The sequence below is a fragment of the Furipterus horrens genome, unplaced genomic scaffold (assembly GCF_987537825.1).
Source record: "Furipterus horrens unplaced genomic scaffold, mFurHor1.1.pri manual_scaffold_4, whole genome shotgun sequence".
NCBI lineage: Eukaryota > Metazoa > Chordata > Mammalia > Chiroptera > Furipteridae > Furipterus > Furipterus horrens.
In genome coordinates, this window is record NW_028327174.1 from 33,074,999 (window position 1) to 33,097,499 (window position 22,501).

The window sequence follows — 22,501 nt, forward strand, 5'->3', positions numbered from 1 at the left end:
CCAATCTCTTGTCTTCAGTTCACCATGGCTTCTTCTGCTATCCAGGTGAAAGAACTGGAGAAGCGTGCCTCAGGTGAGGCTTTTGAACTATTTTTCAGCTCTGGATCAAAAGAATTGATCCCAGAATTCCCCTTTTCCCCTCCAAAGAAGAAGGATCTTTCCCTGGTGGAAATTCAGAAGAAATTAGAAGCTGCAGAAGAAAGGCGCAAGTCCCATGAAGCAAAGGTCTTGAAGCAGCTTGCTGAGAAACGAGAGGATGAGAAAGAAGTGCTTCAGAAGGCGATAGAGAACAATAATTTCAGTAAAATGGCAGAAGAGAAACTGACCCACAAAATGGAAGCCAACAAGGAGAACAGAGAGGCCCAGATGGCTACCAAGATGGAGCGCTTGCAAGAGAAGGACAAACACATTGAAGAAGTGCAGAAGAACAAAGAATCCAAAGATCTTGCTGATGAGACTGAAGCTGACTAATTTGTTCTGAGAACTGACTTTCTTCCTCCCCCTCCTAAATATCTAAAGACCATACTGGCCAGTGTCATTTTATTTTTTTCCCTCCTGACAAATACGCTAGAAGCTGATGCAGGACCACAGGTAGAACCAAAGTGTATGATGTTGTTTTAGGGGATAAAGGGGAGAAACTGAAAGTGTTTTATTCTTTTTCTAAAGTGTTGAAGTCTTCCTAATGTAGCTATTTTTCTTGTTGCATCTTTTGTACTTCAGTACACTTGATGTTTTGAGTCAATGGCTAGTACTGTATTGACTCTGTGAAAACATGTTTGTGAAAACAGTATGTAGTGGCTTCTTTCAAATTGTTAGATGCTGAATATCTGTTTACTTTTAAATCCCAATTCTGTCTCTATCTTACTAGATGCTATTGTACTTGAATGGTTAATAAAACTGCACTGTTGGTGGCAGTGAAAAAATAATAATAATAAAAAATAAAAATAAAATTGGAATGATACAGAGAAGATTAGCATGCATGGCCCCTGAACAAAAGAAAATAATCTCTTTTAGTAGTTTATTAAAATATTTAAACATTCAAGTTAAGTTTTATAAATATACATTTTAGCCACTAAATTAAACTAATAGAAAACCAAAGCAAAAGAATGCACACACATACAGGGTAGCATTTTCTTCTTTTCAACAAAAGCTGTACCTGACATTGATGGACTCTTGATCAAATTATGTCAATGAGAATATTTTGGTATTCTTGACAGTGACGCAAGACCACCAAGAAAAGATCAGTTGAGGTGATTAAAGGTAATTATTAACATATTAAAGTTAGAAACTTAAAAATATTTGTTTTTAAGCTTTTAGATTCACTTATAAATCAAACCATTAATTTATAGATATGAAAAATTTTAACAATTACTTTTAAGAGGTCTTTGATTGATATTCAGTGCCACTTACACTTTTAGTTCAAAATTTCAATTGTCTGCTTGAAAAAACTTCCCAAGTATTTAAATAACTCAGAAATCTAAAAATGTTAAATAGGTATACATATTTCCATTGAATCTCAAGTCTTTTTTAAAGTTATGATACTAGTTATAAACCTAAAAACATCATCATATGCGTTTAAATGTCTTACGCTTTGAAATTGCAAACCTAAATCAATAAAACTTTTTATTTGGAATCATAAGGATAATCTGCAAAATATTAAATGTGCCAAACTCATTAAAGCAAAAGAAAACATTAAAATATAGCAGCAATAAGCAGCTTATTCCCCAACCTTCCATAAATACATTAACACAGTACTGTGATTTTGATTTCTTTATTATCTCGTTGGGGCCAGAATGACATATTGATTATTTTGAACTAAAATCAACTAAGAAGCTGCAAGAGCAGGAAGAGCAGCTCTCTGACTTCCCTCCAACCCCATGGAAGCAGGAAGTAAATCTCCATAATAGGTGCCCTCTCCACTCCTGAAGGTCTGAGACAACCTTATCACAAGGGTTATAAAATCCAGAGTCGAAAAGCATGTATAAATAAAGGTTGTACCTAAGCCTAAACTTTGTTTGGGTTCCTTACTAACAAACACTTAAACTGTTTAGATTCCTGTAGAATGAGCACTAACTTTCTTTGTCCTGTTAATTTCTCAAAAATTCATTGTTTTATTATCTAAAAAGTATAAAAAGATGTCTAGTTTGAATATTTCTTTGAGTCATAACTTACCTGCTTTTGTTGATTGTACTATTCAAGAAATCCCAAAGACTTGTATCCAGTTATTTATTATCCTTTGTTAATAACTTCTATAAAACTGTATTTAAGTATTCTTTTATTTCTATTCTTAGTTTACACCTCTGTAATATTTTATTGCTTAAGAAAAATGGCTGAATGTTAATACTTGTTATATCTGCCTTATATGTACATGGTTGGTTGTAATATTATTCTTAGTTTACCTCTGTATGTCCTCATTATTTAATTTTTCAAAAGTTAGGAATATTTGCTTGATGTGATTGAAATAAAATGTTTGATAATAGAAAGTGCAATAATAGCCTCTCTTGAGACATAAAACCACAGTTAATTATACAGTAGTTCCAATATTGACATATGATTTTAGTTTATATGGAAATACACTATTTTAGTGTATTTCATTCATTCATTACTATATCAGAAGGGTATATCTTCAGAGTGTGTGTCCTTGGGAATCCTCTTGGTTGCTAGGTAGACCAATGACAGCCCTAAGATTCACATTCAGTTGTCCCTGACTGTTACTAAGCTAAAAAGAACCAAGGAACAGTAGGGGAAGAGCTCATGGTGTTCTGATCAAACCAGTTTTAGTCTAACGCGCTAGAAGGCAATCACAGCTCTCGAATAAGTTCCATTTTAGTTTGTATACTTAAAACGTAAGGAGAAGGGTATGAAAACAAATGGTAAATAGAATAGAAATTCAGAAGCAGAGAGACATCTCTGTGACGTAAGATGCTTGGTAAGAATTCAAGGCGAAAATGGGACCTGAGGTGGAAAATCAAGGATGAGAACTATTCGGATACGGAAGCCAGGTGGGAATGAAGGCTTCGGAGGAGGAGGTCCACAGCCATGGATCTGGTAAGATGAATTTGAACACCTCTTACTTTGTCCACAACAATTGGCTCTAAATTATTGTCCTTTAATTTTAAAATATAAGCAACAGTATTTTATACATAGGCAATTTTCCTACGAAAGTAGAGGTATGGTGTAAAAAATTAATTTAGAGCTAAATTTTGAGATAACTTCAATGCAGTGGAAGGTAAAAATACAACATGGAGTAAAAGTTTTGTCTGTTCAGAGAAAGGATACAAGTACTAGTTAATACTTTGTTGAAAAGTATAAATATATTTATTACTCTGCTTCTGCATTATTTGTTTATCATGAGTTAGAGCTACCAGTCAAGATAACCTCTTTCTCTACATCAATGTTATTTTAGGAGACATGTGACTTGTTTCTACCACGGGCTTTTGGGTAAATGAAGCCTGCCTTGTTCATCCTAACAGCATTTTCTAATTTCATATATCAGAGTGGTACTGGAATCCCAGTATTTTTCCTTGAGTTTACCTGCCTGTGCACACTAGCCAAAGAAAAGCACAGGCAGGAGTTTGCAGCATATTAAAAGAGTTAAATATGGAATTGGCCAATATGGAGGCAGGGAGATTATACTCTAAAAAAAACCGTGACTCTCTGATGGAATACAGATTACAGATTCTTTAGGGCAAAATCACAAGACATCATGGGTTTAGATGGGGTTTGTGGTGGTGCTGGGAGCTGATTGGTTGGAGGTGAGGTAAGGGTAATATTTCATATCTACAGGCCTTGAAGGCAATTCTGAGGTCTTTTCTTTCATCCCTCTGTCTGAGCTCATGGAAAGTAGCCAGGGTATTTGTTCTACCTTAGGGCTCAATAGCTGAAACATAACTTAGTTACAGAAGTTATCTTTAGCCTCTGTGCAGTCCAGATCTTGTGACTGTCAGTCATGTCTGGGCTACTGTCTTCTGATGCCTCAGGGGTTGCTGGTTATCCTGGGGAAAGGTTACATCTCTGACGGTTATATGGAGAAGGAGGGATATGATTTTTAGAGCTATGATTTAAAACTAAATTCAATCAAAGTCACAAAGATCCTTGGTTTTGAGAGGATTTAGTCTCTCCCAGAAGGCCCTGGGCTCTTTAAGTAAATGGATCTACCTTTGCCCTAATGACCAGCTTTATATTCTAGGAAATTACAGTGAATAACCAACAGGATGAAGTGATAAAAGATACAGTATTTGTGACATTCTCATTACAGAACATTACACCTTCATTAAAGACCTCTGCCTGTATAACATTTGTATGAGGAACAGGGCCACTCTAGTGACTTCAAGAAATAAGCCTCTTATAAATGATATCCAAAAAATGTCATACTCTGCTACATGTAAAATACTGCCATAGCACTGACTTCACCATAGTAGAGGTCTCAAAACATGCTGGTTCTTTTGCTTTTTCTCTCTTTAGGTACCACCATTCCTGTTATTTGTCTCAATTGTTGATTCAAGAGTTTTTTTCCTCATGATTCTTACATAGCTGATTTTTCATTCAAGTAAATCAATAAGAGAGCCATTGAATTAAGAAAAAGTGTGTTTAAGGCTAAATCCGAGAGTGAGGCACAAGAGTAAGAAGAGAAGTAAGGTGGGAGGTGGGAAAGAGCTGGTGAAATATGTTGACGTCAAGGAAGAGTTGGATGCTTTACTTGTGACAGAGGTGTAAGTTGGTGTTACTTTTAAGTATGCCAAATGTCAAAATGTCCTGTATCTGATATTTATCATATGCATGTTTTTTTCATCCTTGAATCTGTTAGAATCAAAATTCAAATGAATAAATTTAAAGATCAAATTGGCTTTATTGAACGACTCCTGAACAGAGAAACATCCTATGTAGCAAATAAGGAGGTGCTCCAAGGAACTGTTAGGGATAAAGAAGCCAGTGGCTCTCAAACCAGTAGGAGATAATTAACAGAGGAATAATGGAAAAGGGGCGAGGAAATGACATTCGGTAGCTCCTCACACATATCTCTGGGATCAAAAGGAGGAAGATTATCATCACTAAACACAGAGAAATGGGAAGATGTAGCTAACTTTGCAAATAAGTTGGAGATAGACCTATAACTAGATTACCCTTAGTTAATCACACCCTGAGTTAAGTAATTGCATTAGATTGTGAACCCAGATTAACCAGTAATGGAGAAATGGGGGAGAAGGAGAGGGGTGGAGGAGCTATTCACATTAGGGAGGGGGAGCTAATCCCATTAGTATAAAATCAGGGTTTTTTTGTGTGTCTACTTTGCACACGCATGCCCCTGGCAGGCTGTGCACCCGACTCGGCAGACTCATGAATAAACGCCTCACTTTGCTGCTCAAGTCCTGTGTCCCAGTATTTTATTGTGAGCATTTCTCACAGAGCTATACAAAATGGAAGGCTTTTACAGGCAGAAGATCACAGGGACAAAGAGCAGATTACTTCATTGTTTTTAGGGTGATGGAAAAGGTTTATCAGGTAGAATACTTCACTACTACCGACCAGAAAATTTTAGATCCAGAGAGGCTAAAACTGCAATTAAGTTAGTTTGCTGGGACCTAGCACAAGAGACTCTCTTCCAGGCCCGTTGTTTCTTTAAAAAAGAGAGAGAAAATTTTTCAAAAATCAAATTTAAATATAATTTTGGATAAATTAAGATGTAAAGTTAAAAAACCTTCATCAGTAGAACACATGAGGGTTTAAAAAAGTTACTATTTTCCCTCCTGCCTTCTAAGTTCTTCTAGCTGGGTTAATAAATTACTAGAGGCAAATCCACAGAAAAAAAAATCAAATTTTCAACACATGAGCATGGGTAATTCACATAAATGTGAGAGTTCCAGAGACTGAGACAACATTGGGTATATATGACATTTTGGACAAAGGAGAAAAGTGTGGGAAGTGTATTAGATTTCAGAAGTGAGAATGGGGAATTCAGAGGTAGTTGATGAACAGCATAAATTGATGGGGGACTCAAATGTAGGAAAATTTTTGTTTTGAGTAACAGCTAATGAACTTAGTAATCAATGTATGTAAAAAGCTATTGTTTCAGGAACTGGAGGTACGACCCACCTTGATTCCAGGAAACCAAAAGCAGTTCCACCTTTGTGCCTCACCTTGATTCCAGGAAACCAAAAGCAATTCCACCTTTGTGCCTCAGGAGGACTGCAAGCAATCAAGACAGTATCTGAGCCATTGTACTTTAGGGTGACCACTGCCCAGGACACAAAGACCACAGCCCAGGACACAGATGAAAGGACGCTGCAGCTTTTTTCCAATTAATCTTTTCCCTGAATTCCAACCCCCTTACCTACTCTTCTCCTTATTAAAGGGCCCATTTTATACTGGAATTTAAGACAGTCTATTAGGGTACAAACCCCCTGTCTTTTCAGATTGCCGACCATCTGAATGAAGCGCCCATAAAGATTCAATCCTTGTCTCTGCTTATTGGGTCTGGTAGATGACAGGCAGCATGAGCACCGGCTTTTCCGGTTTCAAAATGGCAAGCAAATTCTTGCTAGGCAACTCAGAGACAAGGGGAGGAGGATATCTAGTTAACAGCCCCTTGCCTGAAGCCCTGATATTTATCATATTTAATTCAAATTAGGCTAAAGTGAATATCTTAAGATTCCCTTCCAGGGGCATGCTTTTCCATGTGAATCTCTTGAGCAGTAAAGGGGGAAAGTCAGAAATTCTTTCTGCCCTGACTGGCATGGCTCAGTGGATTGAGTGAGTACCGGCCTGTCAACCAAAGCATTGTTGGTTCAACTCCCAGTCAGGGCACATGCCTGGGTTACAGGCCAGGTTCCCAGTTGGGGGTGCACAAAAGGCAACAACACATTGATATTTCTCTCCCTCCTTTCCCCTCTAAAAATAAATTAATTAATTAAGTTTTAAAAGATTCTTAAAAAAAAATTCTTTTTGAGTCTTTGGTTCCTTTCAAATATGAAGGTATCATAGAGAAAATGCTGAGATTTCCTTAATTAAATAACAGCAAGCCAGAGGGTGGAAGGAAGAGACAAAAAGGGGTTAATCAGGTAACAACTGCAAGGCCAGCTGATAAGACTGCTCACATTCCTGTTTGTCCTATGGCATTTTGGATTAACTTCCAGGTTGCTATTTCTTCCAGATGAAGATTAGTTAGAGAATAACCAGGAGCCATTGAACCCCAGGAGCTTTCACTTCTTATTTTCTAATCTGTTGCCCACAACCAAGCCACATGAAGGGACACTTCTTCGTTGAGTGTTATCAGCGACAGGGTTCTTGGGTTCCTCAAGACAGAAATCCAGAGGAAACCCCAGAGAAATTTCTAGATAGATTTTACTCAGCTTATGTTCGAACACAAGGGAGGCAGCACGGAGGAAAGGAAGGTCCTCCGAACTGGCTTGGGGGCTGGCTCTGCTTGGATGCTTTTATAAGCAGGGGACAAAAATGGGCTTGCATGAAAGGTGAGCTTTATAAAATTCATTTATTTGAGAGAGAGAGGAAGAAGGGGAGGAAAAGGGGGCGGGTGGGGGGGGGGGCAGAGATGTTTTTCCATTTATTGATTGATTCTTGTATGTGCCCTGACCAGGGATTGAACCTGCAACCTTATTGTATGGGGAGAATAGTCTAATCAACTGAACTACCTGACCAGGGTGAAAGGCAAGCTTTTTGAAAAGGAGGTTTGTGAAAGGTTCCAGGAGTGGAATTTTTCATGGTAGGGTGAAATTACTTCCTCCCTCTATTAATTGGCTCAGCAGCTCTCGTGTCTGTGCTTTGGGGGCAAGATGGCAGACTGCTCATTACCACCACCTTAGAGACGTCAGACCTTGATCAACTGTGCATGCATGTCAGTAGTTTCAACGTCAGCAGTTAGGAGGAAGACAAAAATCAGGTACCTCTGCATTTTCGAGTATGGAGTGGAGGAGTGGTAATAATATTCTTGAGGTCAGCCTATCTGGCATTCTTTCTGACCATCTGGTCTTAATATGGCTTCCAAGCTGCTGGGCATTTTTTATTCCTCTGCCCAACTCCCTGTGCTGCTCAATGAAGATTCTGCACCTATCCCTGAGCCGAGCTGGCCTTGCTTTGCCTTCTCCCACCTCCTTTATCTGTTGACAATGTAAATTCTTTCAAAACAACTTACATCTTTCTGCAGCACCCCCCCCCCCCCCCGATGTTATAAACAACAGTTGTTAGCCCTGACCGGTGTGGTTCAGTTGGTTAGGCGACATCCCGCAAAGTGAAATGTCACCAGTTCAAATGTTCAAATCTCTCAGGGCATGTGCCTGGGTTGTGGTTGGGGTCCCTGGTTGGGGCATGTATGAAAGGCAACTGATCACTTCTCCTCTCTCACTTTGATGTTTCTCTCCCTCTCTTTTTCCCTCCATTTCTCCCTCTAAAAATAAAGAAACAAACAAATTTAAAAACAGTCATTAATGTCAAGACAGTGGATGTGTTGCCTTTACCACCTGGCACTTGTAGCTGGTGGTTTAGACATTATTCCCCAGGACCTGGTGTGAGGCTAAAAGAATATTAAGACTTTTTCTCCCACTTCTATCTTGTTCTGGTTTGGCTAAAAACCAAATCTGCAGAGACAGATTAACAGGAGAAAATAAAAAACATAATACATGAATTTGGGGAATTCACATACGCATAATTATTCCATGAAAATTCCAAAGACAGTGAGCCAGAATTGGGTATACAAGACATTTTTAGACAAAAGAGAAGGTGAGGGTGATGTAGTAGATTTCAGAAGTGAGAATGGGGGATTTACAGGTAGCTGAGGAAGAACAGAACACACATGGAGGGCAAATCCTTGCTAGGCACATCAGAAACCATGAGCCAGAGGGCATCTAACAGGCCTCTGCCTGAAGCCTTTCTGTTTACCCTACTTATTAATTCAAATTAGGATAAGGAAGTATCCAAGATCTTTCTGAAGTGGGTTTCTCTGTCCACATCTCTTGGGCAGAAATGGGGGGAGGGTCAAAGTTCTTTCTGAGTCTTGTTTCTTAATAAATAGCTTAAAATCAGTATTCCAAAAAGCAGCTTCAGGGTGGCAGAGTTTTGATCTGTTCAGACACGCTTTGAAGCTAAGCTGGTAGATTGCCTCATGTTTCATTGATTCAGTCATTCCGTCCTAAGAATAAGTCAGGTCAGTTAAATTGTTTGAGTTTTATTTCAGGAGGCAGTCATGCTGATGCGTTCCCAAAGTGAGGTCTATCTTGTGTAAATAAGCAATCAGGTATTTAATATGGGGTATGTTTATGAAAACAGAAGAAAAAAAAGGTTAATGAGGAGAGCAAATTAGAAACTAGTTTCTGAGTCTTTAAAGCAGTTATTTGAGAAGATTTCTAGATGTCAGACTCAAAGCTTATTTTGCTGAAATGAAAGCAGGCAGTGACTATCTGATATATTCTCCTGGTCTGCAGTTTGAATGTCTCCCATGACATCATCAGGAGCTCAGGTAAATTCTTCACGGTTTACACAGCTTCAGTCACTAAAATTGTTTAGCAATTTCTCAAGTTCATATCACATTCTTTAGCTGTTATTTGCAATTGTACGGCTCAGAAAAAGAAGTTTTAGTTCTCAATAATTTCAAGTCAAAGGATGGGAGAAAGAGGAAACATTAGTTTGAAGACTTATAGCCAAATATTTAAGCAAACTAGAACAATTCAGGATCCAGTCTAGTTTACAGGTGAAAAATAACTTTAAAGGCAATTAGCTGAACTAGAATCTAATACCCACAACTGTGTATCATAGATTCTATGGAAACGCAATTTCTCTCCCTAAAATCACCTCCATTTTGTTCAAAGATGGTCAGATTAGACTATTTACTACATAAGACTAGTTTCAATAAATATGACTAAATTATTTGCATAAATGCACAAGAATAGTAATTAATCATATAGGCTCTTTTAAATCTGCTTTGCTGAAATTTCATAAGGAATCCCCAGATTGAATTTTAATTAGCCTCTCAAGGCTAAGAAGCCATCAGACTTTGTTTGAAATATCCACAGATTTGGGCGAACTCTTCAGGTTTGAGATCCCTTAAAATGTCTTAAGATTCTTTCTTTGCCATCTCCCAGGAAAGCAATCTTTGTTCTTTACCTGGAAAAACTACTGTGAACTACATATATAAGTAAGGTGATGCTGGAAGGCATCCAAGGAGACCAAGGGAGGCCTCAACTTGATAGTGGTGTCCACGTTCTTGTCACTGTATGAGAAAGAATTCAAAGTGGAGACAGAAAGATTCAGTGAAGCACAGTGAATTTATTAAAGCAAAAGTGCACATTCAGGGAGGGAGCACTGGTAAACTTTGAGAATGACACCCCACTGAGGTCTGGGTAGAAGGCTTTTATTAAATGTAGGCAAGGGAGAGGTAGAGTGCTTGTTGGCTTCTGATGCTGGTAGGGCAATACAGGAATCAACCAACGAATGTATAAATAAGTGGAACAACAAAGCAATGTTTCTCTCTCTCTCTCTCTCTCAAATAAATAAATAAATAAACAATTTTAAGAAATGGCATTTCAGCCAAATTCTTGGTTAATAAAACCAGTTTCCAATCATGCCCAGTTATAAAAATAACATATTTCATTGAATTTATATAAACAGACATAGTGCCATGAAAATAATAATAATATTCAAGAGTTTTCAAATTCTGGATGGATCAAATAAGGAGAAAAATATAAATGTTTCAATATTACTTGATAAAGCTGTAATTTACCAAATTGCTTTAAGAACATTCAAGTTTTCCTATACCTGGAAAACAAAAATTTTTTAAATCAGCAATATTTTGAACCAAGTCATAATAATAATTAACTTTAATTCATTTAGTGACTTAATCAATTCTTGTTCATCCTAATTGTTTGCCGGTATTTCCATCAATACAGTTATTTCTTAGAGTTCTATAAATTTTCATCCAGTTCAAAGGTATGATCTGAAAATTTATGCTCAGAAATCTGTAATTTAGAATAACTCAGAATCCTTTCAATAGATCATTATAATAAAACATATTTGCAAAAGGATCAGAGCAAAATGATGACTGTCTATAAATGGCAAAACATAAAACGACATGGTTATAGGTTATAGGTTATAATGCAGTTGACAAAGAAATTTCCTTTACTATAACAATGCTTTGAGATAATTAGAATTACAAATAAAACCATATCAGAACTTTGTAGACTCTTGGATTTTTTATAAAATTTCTAGAATATCCACTTTAATAATGAAAATATGTATACAAATAGAACATAATTTAAAAATAATTGACAAAGCTTCCCATGTAATTTAAGCATACCAAATAGGGCAAATTAGTTTTAAATTTCTCTTTAATAAGAAGAGAGGAAACAAATTGAGGTATTCCATGCCCATTGTAATAATCCAAAGCCATTTTTAGGTTAAGAAAAAGTCTTTTTACAAATTTAAACCCTGGGAAGGTTATCTAACATACCTGACCAAAAAAATGATAAATCATTATGAAACAAATTAAATTATTTATTTAAGGTAGCAAACATAATTACAGGCTAGCAAAACTTTAGTTCTTAGGATTGAGAAGATGGTTTTCTTTCTTTTAAAAAAATTTATTTCTTTATTTTTAAAGAGAGGGGAAGTGAGAGAGAAAGAGAAGGAGAGAAACATCAACGTGAAAGAGAAACATTGATCAGCTGCCTCTCACACGTGTCTCAACCAGGAACCAAACCCACAACCCAGGCATGTGCCTGACTTGGAATCAGACCAGCAGCCTTTCTCTTTGCAGATGGACAACCAACCAAGCCACACTGGTCAAGGCAAGAAGATAGTTTTCTTAAGTAATCCAGTATCTGATTAACACAATATAACTATTCTAGTAAAACACAGAATCATTGCTTTCTAGGTAGTAAATTTTTCCTAATATCTCAAATAGAATAAAAACAATAAATACAGGGAAAACCATGTCCTTTTAACAAGTGAATTCAAAACAAACTTTAATTCTGCATTAGCTTACTTTGGATATTTAAATTTATTTACTTAATTAAATTTACTCCAATATTATTCAGCTTAACCATATAAACTTTTTAAAACATTTCTCTCTACAAGCATTTTACAGCCTTCCTAGTTTCTTTGAGTTTATCTCCTTACTCAGAAATAACCAACTTAAGACAAAACTATTTTAATTTCTTTTAAATGTAAATATCTCCATACCTTATACTTTCTATTACCAAAAACATACAGTTTCTTTCTAACTTAATTAGAATTCTTAACCCTTAGAAACCTCAGTTTTTAGTGACAACTAAATGTCAGGGTAGCCTTGCTCTGAGAAATCACCCAGAGACCACTGCGGGATCAGGCAATGGGTTTATTGAGGGAAAAAGGGGAAAGGGGGTGGAGGAGAGAGGCAGCTTCCAGACCAACTCAAGAGCCCGTAGGAGCAAAGGGAATGGGCAATGGGGATGCCCAGTCCTCCTTGTGGGCCCATATGAGTAGGGGACAGACAGGCATGGGGAGATGTGGGAAGCAGACAGGCTTAGTTTAAAAGACTCTGACCGTTCGGAACCCCCCCCCCCCACTCCCCGCTGGGCCCTTAGCTGGTAGGTTGTCTTCCAGGCCTGCTCTGAATCCCACCCTCCGGGGGATTTTAAAGATAGAATAGAAATACACAGTGACTTTTAAGGAAAAGAGAACCTGCTCTGTTTTTCTCTGTATAGCCTCAAATCCTTGTCAGTAAAATGTGAAGAACAGACAATTAAGTAAGAGGAAGTTCTTTTGACCTTGTGTAAAATACCTGGATGTTTCAACCCTGTATTGATCTGCACTTCCCTTTCACTCCCTACCATTTGGGGAAGGGCTGCATACTTTCCTTATGTACTTCTGCATGTGGAAAGTGGATAAAAACCCTGGCTAATAAAGAAACAAGGGCGATTTTCCACTAGAGAAAGCCCCCTCCCTTCCTTCCTCAGATGGAGAGTGTCAGAGTAGTTTCTTCATCCACTCCAATGGACCCAGAGTCTCTCTCACCCACCCGCACTTCTGCAGGCACCTTTTTTATACTTGTCAACCACACATTTCAGTGAGGGTGAGTTTGCTTATCAACATATTCAGTAGGTCATTTATATCTCATTGCTTTCCCCCACCCCACAACACCAGGTTAGTTAACATATCGGGCTAGGTCTATTACCATTTCTTCAGGGAATGGGTTCAGTCCATTAACATACCCTTTGGAAACTGCTAAATCTATCAGCATATCCTCTGGGAATGGCTAAGTCCAGGGCGAGGTTGATTAGCATATACCAGAAGTCCAGGTTTGCATTCTAGCTGCCTCCATGTTCTGACGCTAAAATGTAAGCAAGTAACATTGCTTAGGTTGGCAAATTTTTGAAAAAATTTCATAACTTGTATAAATAGGCTCTTTTATTGGCAAGTATATTTATTATTGTTTAATAAAAGTACAAGACATTTTTACTAAGAGATCCCAATTTATGTTTGTTTTTTATTATAAGAAGCCAAAAGTAGATAAACTTAAGACTTATCTAGCAATCAATGTTTCCATATTTCATAATATCTAGGTATTCAATAGTTTTTATTTAACTTAACTTAGTAAATCTCTAAAATTTCAAATTATCAACAGACTTTAGAAAATTATGTGTAGGCATGTATATGACATATACTGTATAATTTTTACTGAAAAGTTTTATCAAAACCCTCCATTTTAGTTATAGCTATTTATTAGTTCTTAGTAACTCTATGAGATTTCAAAGTCAATTACTATTCAAGCCATTTTCTAGACAAATTATGTAACAGGGATAACATGAACTTATTTTTTAAAGCCAGGTTAAACAAAATACCATGTTCAATATTAATAACTCTCAAAGACATGTCTATTTAATTAAACCAATAACTCTAAGAGACATGCCTATTTAATCAAACCAAACCTAAACCAGGTTTAATATCAAATACTTCCCCAGATCATATGATTCTGAAAAACATTTAGGACAGTTCCTATTTCTTAATGTATACAAGTATTTAATTCCTTTAAGCCAACAAAATATTACAACCTAGTTATACCATCTGGAGGCAGAAAACACACCATGTATAAACACAAACACAGATATCACAAACAGATTAAACATATAAGCTGGAGAAGGGGAAGGAAAGGTATCAGGCATGGGATTAGACTTTAACCTCTTGTGTTTTTTAAAGTGCCGGTTCTTTTCCTTTAATTAACTCAGCATTGTTTACACTTTTGATTACCCAGCAGGAAGACCCATGGAAACTTTTGAAATATTTCTTTCAGACTTTGAAAATTCAGCTTCCAATTTTGCTAAATTTCTGTTGTTATTAACCCTTTACAACCTGTTCAAATATACCAAATCTCATAACATTTTATCTCAATAACTTTTTTTTTTTAAATTAAGAGAGAGGAAAAGAGAGAGAGAAACATCGATGTGAGAGAGAAACAAAGATCAGCTGCCTCCTATATGTGCCCCAACCAGGGATCCAACCTGCAACATTTTGGTGTTTGGGATTGTGGTCCAACCATCTGAGCCACTCTGCCAGAGCTCAATAACCTTTTTAAAATGTCCACCTTGTTGGAAAATCTTTTGATTTTTCCTGCTGCCTTTAAAAAAAATTCTCATGTTAATTAACCCAATTAGCATCTGGAAAACTCAGCTAAATAGCAAACTCAAATATCTTAAGACTAGCTATATTCTGTGTATCTATTTTTCCCTTTTTGTTCTCAAGTGCTGGGCAGTTATTCTTCCAACATCCTAATTTTTTGCAATGTTTGCAAATTTCTGAAGGTAAATAGGAAGGGGCCTGAGTGGACTATGATTTTTGTTTTAATTTCTGTCCTTCCATCTTATTAAGGGTGGCTTAATGGCTAGTTATTATACCAACATGAGTTCTCTAAAATTTTTCAATTTTGTGGTTTTTCCAGTTCAAAACAACCACCATCTGACCAGCGACAGTAGGATTTGTAGCAACTCAACTAATAAACCTCTTATAGCTTAAACAAGGAAGCCAAAAAAGGTTTCAAACAAAAAAAGAGTACCAGGTAAGACATCATCCTGATATGTCAAGGTTGCAGATTTGATCTTGGTTTAGAGCACAAACAGGAAGCAGCCAATGAATGCACGAATCAGCGGAACAACAGATTCATGTTCCTCCCTCTCTCTCTCGCTAAACATAGATTTTTAAAAAGATTAGTTGTTAATGTTTTAGCAGCCCTCATAGATCTGTAATTTACTCTGAAAGATAGTCAGAGAAAGTGCAGACCTTTATTGCACAGGCTGTCAGGATGGTAGAGTGTATATGGTGTCTCTGGTCTCCCACAAAATGTGAGACTCCTCCAGCCACAAACCTGCTGGTTTGTTGTACCAGGCAGGTACTACTGGACTGGGATGTTCCAGCACTAACAAGTAACAAAGGTTTAGATGACAAAGGCCCCTTATGGGCTCGGGACCCTTAAAATTCCCCTAAGAGCTGGCACAGTGGGCAAAGAGATACTTGGGACTGGCCACCAGGTGTACTCTGGTAAGTGCACCTTCCAGGTAGTGGAGAACAAAGAAGATACTTTCACTGGCCACAAGAAAAGCTCTTAGGACACAGGAAACAAATAAACAAACAAGCAAACAAACAAACAAAAAAAACAGAAGGAAAACCCTCATTTGGTTTATGTGTAAAGACTCACAGCAATGCTTGTCCAGACAGATGTTGGTCTGAAGAGAAGCACTTAACTCCCCTGCCCTTGAGGGTGGCTTGAAAAACAGGCTTTAGGGAACCTATGCCTCTTTTTTATGCTTATGGTATATCCTTCTTATGACAAAACCATATAGAAGACAGACATAGAGGAACAATATAATCATCTCTGGGAGGAAAGGATCAATAAAAATAAAATAAGGTAAAATAAAATAAAGCAGAAACTGAAGGGTTGCTAGGCCCAAGATGCTTCACAAATATTTTTTCCTGCCAGTGTAATTTAGAAGAGAGAAAAAGACTCACCACTTCCAATTTCCACCGAACCCTGCAGACAAGAGGTCAGAGAGGCTGGCAGGGTGAAATGCTTCCCACCTTTCCAGCTGTGGTCCAAACACATCCATGCTTTCTCAGCTGTGGGGGACTAACAGTGTACCAGCCAGTAATTCTGGATGGCTCGCCAAACTGTGGGAGCTAAAAAATTATTCATACTTTCTTCCCACTTTCCAAGTTCTTCTGGCTGGGCTAATAACCAAATTAACAGGAAAAAAACCAGTTTAATACATGTGCACGGGGAATTTACATAGACATGATAATTCCATGAAATTCCAAAGACAGTAAGGCAGTATTGGGTGTATAAGATATTTTTGGACAAAGGAGACAGAGCGGGGACTAGGGTATTAGATTTCAGAAGTGGGAATGGGTAGTTGAGGAAGAGCCACAGGAAAATCATTGCCAGGTGACTCAGAAACAATGGGACACAGGGAATACCTGCCTGAAGCCCTCTGGTTTACCATACTTAATTCAAATTAGGCTAAGGCAGCATCCTAAGAAATCCTCCCTGAAGTGGGTTTCTCTGTCTGAACCTCTTAGGCAGGAGTGGGCTGGGGGAGGTTAAAGGTTCTTTCTGAGTCTCGTTTCTTAATCAACAGCTTAAAATCAATACCTCAAAAAGCACCTTCAGGATGGCCGAAGGTGCTTTTGGTCCCTTGACTAGTAATGGCCTAATAAACCCTTTCTTTTAAAAAAGACTTTCAGCCACAGAAGTTAATTTTTTTTTTTGTCTAACAAAAATTTACTCTTTAAAGCTAAGAGCATGAAATGGCCTTCAATGTAACTACTATTTTAATCTTAAGAAACTGTCAAACCTTTACAAAGGAGAGAGACTGGTATGATTATCTGTATTTTGCCATGCTGGCTTTATCTACCCTCCTCTTCCTTTTTATTGCTAAAGTATTTTAAAGTAAGTCCCAGACCTCAAGAGACTTTATTCACCTAGTTATAATTCTGACTTTTAATTGAGTTATTGATTAAGTAGTTAACAGAAAACAGGATATTACAGGAAGTATCTAGTGAGGAGCAAAGTGAAGCAATTAATCTTTTCTCATTTAATCAAAAAGAGCAGCAGGGCTCTAGTCATATCAATTATGTTTAGAAATGGAAATTTTTTAAAATACCAAAAACAAGCAATTTAAACTATTTTAAGGCTTTTCTGTTTTCCTTCCTCTTGACATATTTCCTATTAACAGCTAGCTACTTCAGCACTCTGGCCCTTCAGAATAACTAGGATATATATAAATCATACTTGTGTAACTCAGCAGGGGATTGGCAGGATCCTAGGACATAGTTCTAGGAAGAAAAATAATTTTTCTTCTAAGTTCTTTGGGCTACTTTAATAGTCAAACTGACATGAGACAGATTATCAGGAGACAATAACAAAATTTATTATGTATATATTGGGGTTCCATAAAAAATATGAGACCTGAGCCCTATTTGGTGTGGCTCAGTGGATTGATTGCCAGCCTGTGGACTGAAGGGTTGCCAGTTCAGTTCCCAGTCAGGGCACATGCCTGGGTTGTAGGCCAGATCCCCAGGTGGGGGCATGCGGGAGGAGGCCAATCAATGTTTCTCTTGCATCACATTGATGTTTCTCTCTCTTTCTCCTTCCTTTCCCCTCTTTCTAAAAAGAAATAAATAAAATATTTTAAAATGGAAACAAACAAACAAACAAAAAAAGAGACCTGAGGACAATTTGGGCAGTTGAGGCTAATATGTCATCTTGAGCTAAGGAGAACGGGGGTTGGTAGTTTGGAACTCCAAAAGGCAAAAGTACAATTCATGTACATGTGGGAAAACAAAGGTTTGGTAAACAAACATTTACTGGGCCATTTTTAACCATACGACACAGAGAGGACATTGATCAAAATGGTCTTACTAGGTTTCTCCCTGTCTATCACTTACTCGTTCATATTAAACTACAGTTAGCTACATTGATAGCTTCATTCTTGGAGCAGTTTCTCTATCTAAATTCTTTTAGGCAGTTAGAGAAAAGATCAAATTCGTTTTTCTGAGTCTTTCATTTCTTGAAAACAACCAGTTTAAAATAATATCTCAAAAGGTGTATTTTTGGGTGGCAAACTATGCTTCCGCCCAGAGTTCCAATGGAAGTTTTCATTTTAAAAGTGTGGGGACAGAAAAATAATTTTTCTCCCACCTTTGTAAATTCTTCTGGCTGGAGTAATAATCAAATTAACATGTGAGAGATTAGCAGGAGAAAATGACCACATTTATTGCATATGTACACTTAGGGGTTTGTAAGAATGTGAGCCCTGAGGATGCAGTCGGCATTTTATACCTTATTCTGCACTAAGAATAAGGAGGCAGGGTTTAAGATTTTGATAGGGAATTTCAAATAGTTAAAGATTTTAGCCTTCATTGATAAGCTTAAGTGATTAATCTGTTATTCCAGAAACTGGAATGCAAGATCTACGTGACTGCAGGAAGTCAACAAAGAATTCAGCCTTTGTGCCTCCAGGGTCAGTAAGTGATGTGGATGGTATCAGAGCCATTGTGTTCCAGGGATGGAATGTCCATGACGCAGATGAAGAAGTATCAGGAAAATTGCCCCTGGACTGCAACTCTTATTTAATCAACTTTTTTTCCCCCCAACCCCCTTACCTACCTTTGCTTATCCTTATGAAAACGTTGGCTTGAGATGAGATGTTAAGAGGTTTTTGAGGATACATAACCCTCCATCTTCTCAGATTGCTGGCAGCTGAATAAAGAGCCCATAAAAATTCAATTCTTGTCTCTAATTACTGGTTCTAATAGTTAACAGGCAGCACAAACGCCTACTTCTCTGGTTTCAATTTCAAGGGAAAATAGACAAATCACAGGTAGATGAGAAAGAGCAAATAAGCAGTAAACAAATTCTTGCGGGGTCGCACATTAACAATGTGGCACAGAAGGGAGGCCAACAAACAGCTTTGTTTGGATCCTCCCTTCTGCCACTTAACTATAATATGCTAAGATGACTAGCTAAGAAGAATAGCTAAAGTGAATGGTTTCCTTACTTTCATCTGGTTTTTCTACTCCTTTAGGCAGGCAAAGAGTGATGAGCAACGATTACTTCCAAGTCTTGTTTCTTGAAAATAGCCATCTTAAAATAATTAATTTCCCATAAAACTTAATTTTGAGGTAGCAAACTGTGGTCTCCCTCAGCAGAAAAATCCTCACCCTTTTTTCTGGGAGACCTTTCTAGTCTTTTATAACACTTCCATTTATGTTACAATTACTATAACTGTGTTTATCAGTATTTTAAAATTATTTTCCTTAGTTTCACATAAAAAAAAAAACACAAATAAATTACTCAATGGTCGTGAAGGTAAATATAATGGATTTCTGGTGGGAGTAGTTATAAATTGGTACATTTAAACAAAAAAACTAGTTTGATAATACAGGAATACCAGGTTTCAATATTTGGTATATTTAATTCTGTTAGCCTGTTCATAGTTGAACTGGACAAAAAATTCTTCATGTAAAATGACCCTTCCTCTGCCAAAACGGGGAATGCTGACTTTTTTCTATTCCATTCTCCCACTTTTTTCCTTCAGAGAAAAGGTCACTCCAACAGATTGCATTGTCAGCCTTCTGAGATGCAAGATTGGGTAGAAAGAATGGAAATGCTAATTGATCTAGGAGAAAATTTAAAAATAACTGACAAAAAGGTGGTGGACAGAAAGATAAAGCAGTTAAGAAAACGGGGAGAGGAATTGGAGTGTGGCGTGTAAGTAAGAGGCTATTAAATAACATGGCCTCGTAGAAAATTGAAAAGGAGAGAAAAATAGATGTGGGAAGTATTACATGGCATATGAATGGGAATTTGTTAATAATTTCAGAGGAGAGCCAAGGAAATTATTAGAATTAAAAATATATATTTTTATTTGAACTGTACTTCATTGAGGGTCTCCATATATCAACAATTATTTGTTTATATTGGTACACATTTAAAAACATCTTTTTCATAACATATAATGTTCTATCAAGTGAATATATTATAGCTAATGTATCATTTTCTATCATTGGATTTCTAATATCTCTGTTTTCTACTATTTAAAAACCACTCTGATGAATAAATTTGTACACACAGTTTCTATTTAAGAATAATTCACTAGGATAGATGCACAAAAGTAAAATTATAAGATGAAAATATAAGTGTTTTATACTGCCAAGTTGATTTTTGTTTGAATGTATTAACTTATACATACACTCACCAGGATTATATAAGAATACCTATCATACATACCTCTATCAACATTAGATTTTTATTTTGCAGTGTCTTTTTTAATGTCATTGTTTTTTTTTAAATTTTTTATAAGCTTGTCTGATCATAGATTAGACAAACTTTCTTATTCTTATAAGAAAATAGTGACTGTTACCTTAAAGAAATTTGCATTAACCTCTGTAATCTTTGATAATTACCCTTTACGATTCTTCCATTTTCTCTTTCCCCCTCCTTCCTTTCTTCCCTCTCATTTTTTTTTCATTTGTCTCTTGCTACTTTTTAAAGTATATTTTATTGATTATGTTGTTACAGTAGTTCCAATATTTTTACCCTTTGCTCCCCTCTGCCCAGTACCCACCTTCACTCCAGCAATCCCAATCCCTTAGTTCATGTCCATGGGTCATGAATATAAGTCCTTTGGCTTCACCCTTTACCATATTATTCTTAACTTCCCCCTGTCTATTTTGTACCAACCAATTATGCTTCTTAATCCCTGCACCATTTCCCCATTTCTCCCCCTTCTCCCTCCCAGCTGATAACCCTTCAAATGATCCCCATACCTATAATTCTGTTCCTATTCTGGTTTGCTTAGTTGGATTTTGTTTTTATTCTTTAGATTCGGTTTTTGATAGTTGTGAGTTTGTTGTCATTTTAGTGTTCATAGTTTTGATCTTCTTTTTCTTAAGTAAGTCTCTTTGACATTTCCTGTAATAATGGCTTGGTGATGATGATCTCCTTTAGCTTTTCCTTGTCTGGGAAGCACTTTACCTGCCCTTCCCGTCTAAATGATAGCTTTGCTGGATAGAATAACCTTAATTGTAAGTCCTTGCTTTTCATCACAGTGAATACTTTTTGCCAGCCCCTTCTTGCCTGCAAAGTTTCTTTTGAGAAATAAGCTGAGAGTCTTACAGGCACCCCTTTGTAGGTAACTCTCTGTTTTTCTCTTGCTGCCTTTAAGATTTTCTCTTTATCTTGAAATTTTGGCATTTTAATTATGATGTGTCTTGGTGTGGTCCTCCTTGGGTCTAGCTTGTTTGGGACTCTCTGTGTTTCCTGGACTTGTATGTCTATTTCCTTCACCAAATTAGGGAAGTTTTCCTTCATTATTTTTTCACATAAGCTTTCAATGTCTTGGTCTTCTTCTTCTCCTTCTGGCATCCGTATGATTTGAATGTTGGCATGTTTAAAGTTGTCCCAGAGTTTCCTAAGCCTCTCCTAATTTTTTTCAGTTCTTGTTTCCTCATTCTGTATTGGTTGTCTGCTTTTTTCTTCCTTATGTTCCAAATCATTGATTTGAGCCCCAGTTTCCATCCCTTCACCATTGGCTTTGTGTGGATTTTTCTTCATTTCATTTAGCATAGCCTTCACTTCTTCCCTTATGCATTTGCCAGATTTAAGCATCTCTGTCAAGCTTTTGAGCATCTTTATCACCAGTGTTTTGTACTCTACGTCTGCTAGGTTGGTTATTTCCTGGTCACTTAGTTCTTCCACTGGAAGCTTGATCCATTTCCTCTTTGGGACATATCTCTCTGTCTCCTCATCTTGACAGGCTCCTGTGTTTGTTTGCCTCTGTGTCTTAGGTAGAGCTGTTGCACCTGTTATATTGTAAGGGGCGGAGCTTTGGGTATTAGTACAGGGCGACCTGTTTTACCATGTTGTGGTGCTGCATGTGGGGGAGGGGTCTGAGAGGGATTAATACCACTTGCTCAACACTAGTTCCTCTTCCAGGCACTTCTCCCACTTCTGTATGGGACTGGCACTCCTCTAGCTGTTGCCCTGGCCATGGTTCCCAGAGTGGGTGGGTCTGCGGACATTCTAGGACCATGGGTGCTCTTTAAACAAGCGCACTCTACTGAGAGGCTGGCAGTTTCTTCCTCTACCCCAACCCCCACTTGTTTTCACAGTCAGAAGCAATGAGGCTTGATTTTCCCTGGCCATGAGACCATGAGACCATGAGCTGTGCAGTCTGGTCTGGTGCTGGGAGCACTCCCCATGTGTCCCTCCCTACTTTTTAAAACATATGACCGTGCTTTCCAACATTCTGCCACTGCCACTGCTGCTGCCACCACCACACTGCATCCTCTCTGCCCCGGCTCTGCCCCTCCTACCTGTGTGGATGAGTATTTCTTCTTTATATCTTTGTTTGTTGGACTTCCATGCAACTTGATTTTCTGGAACTTATGGTTGTCTCTAATTTTGAGGTAGTTGTATTCCTTCTTAGTTGTTGAGGGAGATGCAGCATGTCTGTCTATACCTCCA

The 22,501-nt window shown here is 37.5% G+C and overlaps 1 pseudogene; it reads left to right on the forward strand.

Annotated features, from left to right (window-relative positions):
• LOC150011495 (stathmin pseudogene) lies at window positions 1-471 on the forward strand (annotated as a pseudogene).
• Window positions 472-22,501: the final 22,030 nt, after the last annotated feature.